Source organism: Meleagris gallopavo, chromosome 13 (genome assembly GCF_000146605.3).
Source record: "Meleagris gallopavo isolate NT-WF06-2002-E0010 breed Aviagen turkey brand Nicholas breeding stock chromosome 13, Turkey_5.1, whole genome shotgun sequence".
Lineage (NCBI taxonomy): Eukaryota > Metazoa > Chordata > Aves > Galliformes > Phasianidae > Meleagris > Meleagris gallopavo.
Genome location: NC_015023.2, coordinates 15,140,830 through 15,147,834, shown reverse-complemented (window position 1 = coordinate 15,147,834; position 7,005 = coordinate 15,140,830). Strand labels below are relative to the sequence as shown.

The window sequence follows — 7,005 nt, the reverse complement described above, 5'->3', positions numbered from 1 at the left end:
TTGTTTTTTATTTACACCTCTGTGAAAACAGAATCAATTCCTCCATACGCACTATTGCATATTCTTTGGAGAGAATATATTGATTGAAAAGCATTCTACCAGTCTTATTAATCTCAAGCAGTATTGACTATGTACAGTTGTATGTACCAGTTGTACATGTGGAAAACTCACAAAATAACAATATCAATAATATTCTGCAACAGAAACAATCATTTTATAAATAATGAATGTGCCATATTGAATTCTACTGATATTTGGGGCACTTTTTTACTTTTACAGGCTCTGTGTCCAACTTTGTTGACACCAATATAAATAAAAAATAAATCTGTTGCATTCAATGCAGTTACATTCGTGCTAGAGCCAAATATGAGAGTCTTAGAGCAGTCGTTTGTCAAATGAGAAAGTAGGACATAGCATAAGTACCATCTGTGGAGGGTGATTCATAAGACAAGAATGCAGCATAATCAGTTAAATAAATACTACCCTTGTGCTTTGTACTCTAAATGGACCTTACTCCAGCACAAATCATAATGCAAGGTCAAAGCAATTGCAGTGGTGTGTAGAATTTGCTATTCTGATTCTTTGAACTATGAGGAATTAACTCGCTTTAAGCTGGAGCAAAGCCAGAGGCGTGCATCTATTCTTCTCCACATTCAACAGGAGCTTAATTTTTGCCTGGAGGGACATAGAGCAAGTCTTAACAAATCAGCTGAACTCAAGCTGTGAGTTTTTGAGAGAAGACATCAGCCAGCTGTGCCTTGGTCATGCTGGGTCAACACATGGCTGTAGTGGGAGAGGTTGGCTCCCTGTGTATGGCCAATGGCACAGTTCCCCCTGATGCAGGATGAACAGAGATGGTCTAAAAAGATTCCTGTGTAAACAGAGCTTAAACCTGGCCCAAGCTCTTGGAACAAACCTGCCTTGGTTTGTTAGGTGCGTGGGTTAGTGGGTGCTTCTTGCAGGAGTGTCCCAGGTCCAGAGGTGAAGGCAGAGGTGAAGGGACTGCAGCAGCAAAGGTGCAGAGTGAAGGCACCTCCAGACCTCAGATCTGCAGCTTGGAGCCTGCTGGGGGAGGATGTGACCACAGAACATACTCAGGCCAGGAGGGGAGGGGAAAGAACAAAGGCAGTGCTTGATTGCTATGTGGTGAATGAAGATTGTGACTTAAGGGCAAATACGTTATACCCATGTTCCCTTCTTTCTGCCAGACTTGGATTTTCTAAGGCGTCTGCTTTTTGTGATCTCAATTTAGGAGGAGAAAGCTGTGCTTTTGGTAATTGTGATTCAGCAGAGTTGTGATATCCTTCAAAAACAGAAACTAAAGCAATAAATACCTCAGCAATGAGCAAGTCCTTTAAACAATTGCTTTAAAAGGTGTGAGACTGGTATATTGAAATGCACCATGTACTTTTTTTCCCCCTCGCTTTATTATTATTTGAATCATCATAAGCCCTAAAGGTCACTACCAAGATTAACATTCAGCATCACCAAACTGTAGTGAAGCAAAGACCCTGTTCAAGAGGGGTTCAAAATGTCAAGTAATGGGAATAGAAAAAGGACCTGTGGGGCTGTGATTGTCTGAGGGTTACAACGTGAGTGAGCAGCAAACCGAGGAAGAGACCCGGCGTCCTGCAGCTGAGAGCTGTGATTTTTCTTCCAGATTGCACAGCCTTTCTGTTATCTTTTCAGATCAGTTTTGTTGCCCTTTAGCTATCATCACCCTCAGACCCAACACCATTTCTGACTGCGGTGGCCTTGTGCCAGAAGAAAGCGCTCTCTAGTTATTAGCATCAGAGGAATTTCTGAAGATGCAGTGCTTTAGTTTAGCACCCCTGAGTTTCAAGTCCTTCTTTAGCAGGGCCTTGGTTGGGGTGTGCCACTTTGGACCAACTCCCTCCTCATTTTGATGTGGCTAATCACGGCTGGAATGACTCATGCTCATACGTGCAAGCAGGGCTGGGAACCATTGGATCTCCCTCTGAATTTCTAGAACTCTTTGTTCCTGCTTGTTCCAACAATAACAAAGGAAAGGCCTTTCTTTGGTGGCATTTTGGCTTTCTGCTGCAGTGAATCATGGAGAGGTATGTAATAACGAGAGGAAACTTTTCAAAACTCATTGGCACTGGAAGGAGGCAAGTGTTTAATTTAACCCAGCTTGCTTACATTTTCCCCTCTCTTTTACAGTTCCATTTGTAAAACATAATGTAAATTACTGACATAGTCTTAAATGTGCAAAGAGGGCGAGCTGTTAGAAACTGCATTGGATATTGAATTCTACATCTACTAAAATGCAAAATACTAAACCAGATTCCAGTATTCAGGCACTGTCTGAAGGACAAAGGATGTTAAAAACATTACAAATGAGCTAGCTTAATTTTTCAGTTTGTGATGGATTAGCTTTAACATGCATTTTAATTTGTAGTTGGATTTTATCAGCTGTAGACAAAGTTTGATAATCTCTTCTTGTTTAATTAACACAATCCTCTTAGGAGAGAGAAATGCACAGACAATAATAATTCTGTACATTTTATGACAATTTCACACTGACAACCTGAAATATCTTTCTTTAAGACATACCTATGTGGGATACTTACAGAAATCTTTGCCTTCTCTGCTCGTAGTGGATGTCTGTGTGAATATGAGGGAAAAGAGAAAGGGAGCTCACATTATAAAGTGTTACCTCTGCGTAAAGAGCCAAGAGAATGTGTAAACAGACTGCATAAATAGCAGCCCGTTCCTTAGAAACCAGCAGGCACACCCTTATAGACTCAGCTCTGTTACGCTCTTAAAATGTGAAGCGACTCATCCCCAGTGTGGCTTTACTCTGCCTTTTCCCCATCATCGTGCCATGGATGAGATCTGAATTCATCCCTTATTTCCCTCAGTGCTGGCTGTCTCTGCACAGGGGCTGTCTTTTTGCTGCTGGTACAAAGGGAAGAAACTTCCTTGCCTTTGTGAAGTTCCGGCCACTAGCTCCATCCTTTCTGCATTGCCAGCATAGGCATGAGTTCATGGTTGGACTTGATGATCTTACTGGTCTTTCCAACCTTAATGATTCTATGATTCTATGACTGATTCTCTTCTTTGACGTGCTGGGGGAGATGAGTCACTTCCAGAGTAGGAGCACCCAAAAGATCCATTTTGGTGCAAGAACAGCATTGTTTCAAAGTTGAATATCAGCAAATTACCTTCAGCTTCTGGAAACACAGGCCATGTGTCGTATACACACACACATGTTCAGCCATAGAAACCTGACATAAATATTTCAGTGCATATTTTACACTGCAAGGTTTTTAGGTCAGGCTTTAAGAGGATTGAATATATTTTTTTCCCGCTTCTGTTTTCCTTTGACTCTGCTTTTAGAAATCAAAATCTTCCTCTTTGATTCCTACAAGCCCTAATGGCAAGTTAATGTTGTTGTGATAATTGGGCTGTGCCTTTGGATCACATCAGAATACACTTTTATTGCCGTTCCATCCCCAGCCCCAGGAGGCTGCTCTCTCTCGGGCTGTTGTCCATCCTGCCCTGCAGTTTCCAGGCTGGAAATGGAGAGCTCTGCTCAGGAGAGGGGTCATTCTGGGCCATGGCTTCAGTTTGCTCATCCTGATCTTTTGGTGGAGCAACTGTGCTGGCAACATTTGTGCTGGTTTATGTCCTCTGCAATCAAATTTTGATTAAAACTCATATTTATTGGGCACCATCTGAGTGTTCCTCAATTTATGACAAATCCTTGATAAACCAGCACTGAGTGAACCGAACCGTGCTTTCACCTGGCTCGCAGTCTGCCCTGATCAGGAGCAATCTCCTTGATTTGACCCACTCTGAATGTCGTATTTGTGATCATGAAAATCCCAAAGCCTCCTTAAAAAGTTTCAGTGTTCCGCTACGTTCGAATATTCGAGATTGCAAGTGATGCAAAGCACGAGGGCTGCTCGGTGCTGACGTGTTCCCCTTAGGGAGCTGGGCTCTTAATGGGGTGTAGAGCTGCTGCTGGACTGGGGAGAGGTGTGGGGGCATCCAGCCATGGAGCTGCCTCCATCCTCCGCCGCGAAGCTGAATGCCCTGCGTCCTTGTGAGTGCAGCGCTGGAAATACTGCAAGGAATGCTCTTGATTAATTAGCTGTTAAAGCTTGGTTCCTCGATATTGTCTGATTCACACTGATGCATCTGCCTTCTGTTCTCCAGAATTTTACCTTTGAAGTAACTTCTTTGAAAAGTCATACTCTGCGTACTGAGGCTCGGTGGACTGGGATCGCACTCCTTCACTTCCTCACGTCTCCTGATTATTCTTCTCTGAATCAAAATATGCATATATTGTTGCATTCCTTTGCTTAATCTCAGCAGGAAACTTCACTTTAAAGCACCATCAGGTAATTACCACCCAACCCTTCCAACGGCAGCGTTTCTGACATGGGACACGGCTTCCCGCATGTCAATATCCAGATCAAACAGCACTGAGGTATTGTTTCATCTTCTGGCAATGCTTGAGCTACTCCTGCATCAGGATGATGCCTGAAGAAAGAGCTCTCCCTGTGTTTGGAGACCCCAGAGCAGAATTTATCACTCAGAGCAGTGATTTATCACTATCCACAGGGGATAAGGGGCCAAGGGAGGGTTCCCCCTTTAGAGTTCCCAAAGAAGGGGTTGGAGCCCAGGATGGAGCTTTACAGATAATAGCAAGTGTCCTCACTTTTATTTGGGTAGAACAGTTTATTCATCTCCTGTATATACTGAGCAAGAGTTTATTCCCTGTCTTTATTCCTCTGTATTCCACTGCTTTCCTGCTTTGTGCAATAATGATGTGTTAAGGCTCCCTGAGCTGTTTTTAGGCAGATCTTGCTGTTGGTTTACCTGTTTTACTGCTGGCTGTGGTTGGCAAAAGGAGTTAAGGGCTTCATTTGTAGAAGTGTTGAGATCCTGTGTGCAAGCTAGATAGAAAACCCAAGAATTCTGCTCACAGTGAATCACATCCTGTCTTTTCCCATCAGCAAATATTATTACTGTTATTATTATTATTATTAATCAAATGTTAGGACTATCAAGCAGTGATTTGCAGTGCAAGCATTAGGAGGCACAACTGAGCTCAGCTGAGTTGATCCAGCAGAGGCAATGTGTGCATGCTAATGATTTCCTTTCCTTTCCTTTCCTTTCCTTTCCTTTCCTTTCCTTTCCTTTCCTTTCCGTGTCCTGATATGCTTTGAAAGATAGATTAATGTTCTTTTACCTGTTATCTGATGAATACCTTACATCCTCCATTAGGAACTCACCCACTTCCCAAAACTATTGCACACATCACTCACTAGGAATGGTTAGAAATGTGCTGGTGCAGGGAACTGTAGTCTTCAGAGCTGTGGATTATTTGATAATAGGAATTCTTTCCTTTTCACGCCTATGTGTGCAGCTACAACAGTGTTTATATTCAGCTGATCAGCTTCAGTTGAAATATTTCTGGTATAAGTAAGAATTCACACAAAAGTAGTTGCACATCTTGTGTTGTTTTTTTTTTATCAGCACTCATATAGGAGGCTGTGTCTTTTACTAGTGTAAATAAAGGGAATGATTGATGCTCCCTTGACATTTAGGGGCTGTCTTAAATGCAGTGCTAACATTTTCTCAACACAGCAACTTTTCTGAGAGGCATTTTATTTTGCACAACAAAAACGGGTTTTCTGCCTTGCCTTGCACACTCTCCCATCTCCATGGGCACTGTAACAGCCTTCCCCAGGAGGAACAGCCAACAGCAGCAGCTGCAGCTTTCAGACACAGCCGTGATAGAGAACCCAGTCTACACCATTCATAATAAAGACTTCTCTTTTTATGGATGGTAAATTGTAAGAAACAACCACATGGGGACAGCTGTGGGGTCCATCCCATCCATTACCTGCTCCAGCAGCAGCCAGCACCAGGTGATGCCGAGAGCCCTCCAGATGTGTACTGCTGTAGCACATCTCCAAGGAGCTGTTCTTCCCCATCATCCTCATGGTCTGATAGCAGTTACTGGTTTGTCAGAGGCAAACCACTGAGCTTTGCCCTGTGCTGTGGTTCCCTATGCAGAAATGCAGGAGTAAGGGTTGCAAGCAGGTTGGCCCTCATGTTGACCACTAAATGCTGGGCTGCTTTACATGTCCTGATATGCCACTGGGCTGCCAAGTCACAGACATTGCCAAGATTAATGCAGGATGCATGCTTTTAGCAGCAAAGTCTTGCCCTACCTGTCTTTGCTTTCACATCCACACTCAGAAAATGAAGATAAGAATCCTCAATTCCCTCTGGACAGAACAGTGAGAGGTGTTTATGTGTCAAGTCTAGGGAACACAGAATGGTAAATATTTATTATAATGTTGCTAGGGAGGAAGGAGGCAGACTGGAGGTGGTGACAGGAGGAAAGTGCTGCTTCAAGTCCACCTAATGAATGCCAAAGTCTGCAGGCTCTTCCTGCAGAAACATATTGCACTAGGGAGATGATGGCTGGAGACACATTGTCTAGGAATGTCCTTCTAAATGTTTTGTTGATGATGGTGCATCAAATGGCCAACCCTATCCAGTGGGGTGTAGCAAAGCGCTATTGCAAGGCTTGTATTTTCCTAAGGATTTTTTCTTGGATTTCTGCTATGAATGCATCCCAACAGTGCCCACATATCCATGTGCTGTGGGAAAGTCCTCCCAGGGCCTCCCAGTCATGGAGCCACCAGGAATGGGATCTGCCACAGGTAGTGCTGTGCTGCTGCTGGGAATGCCGAACCATCCCAGCCAGAGCTCTTTAGTGCCAAGGAGGGTTTGCACAAAGGTTTTAAATGGCATTATATCCAATACACTTTCAAATTAAGTATAAATTTAAAAAAAAAAAAGTCAGAGCAGGATGATGTAAGTGGCCAGTAGTCTACTACCAGTTTTAGAGTGCAGTATTTCTGACAGTAAATGTAGGTTTCTCCATGGACAAAAGATCTTGTGATTTATTGAGCCATTTATTAATTAGGAGATTAAAGTAGGAGTAGCAAAAAAAAA

The 7,005-nt window shown here is 43.1% G+C and overlaps 1 long non-coding RNA gene across 8 annotated transcripts in view; it reads left to right on the top strand.

The window, feature by feature from the left end:
* The first annotated feature begins 1,371 nt into the window (after positions 1 to 1,371).
* The window catches only part of LOC104913048, a 65,401-nt gene continuing 59,767 nt past the window's right edge, over positions 1,372 to 7,005 (top strand). For 4 of the 8 annotated variants that reach the window (XR_004161215.1, XR_004161214.1, XR_004161213.1 and 1 more), the window contains exon 1: positions 1,373 to 2,081. This is a non-coding gene — a long non-coding RNA (uncharacterized LOC104913048). Of the gene's footprint in view, positions 2,082 to 7,005 lie in introns of all 8 variants that reach the window. The other 4 variants (XR_004161212.1, XR_795083.3, XR_002119360.2 and 1 more) reach the window with 2 other exon arrangements.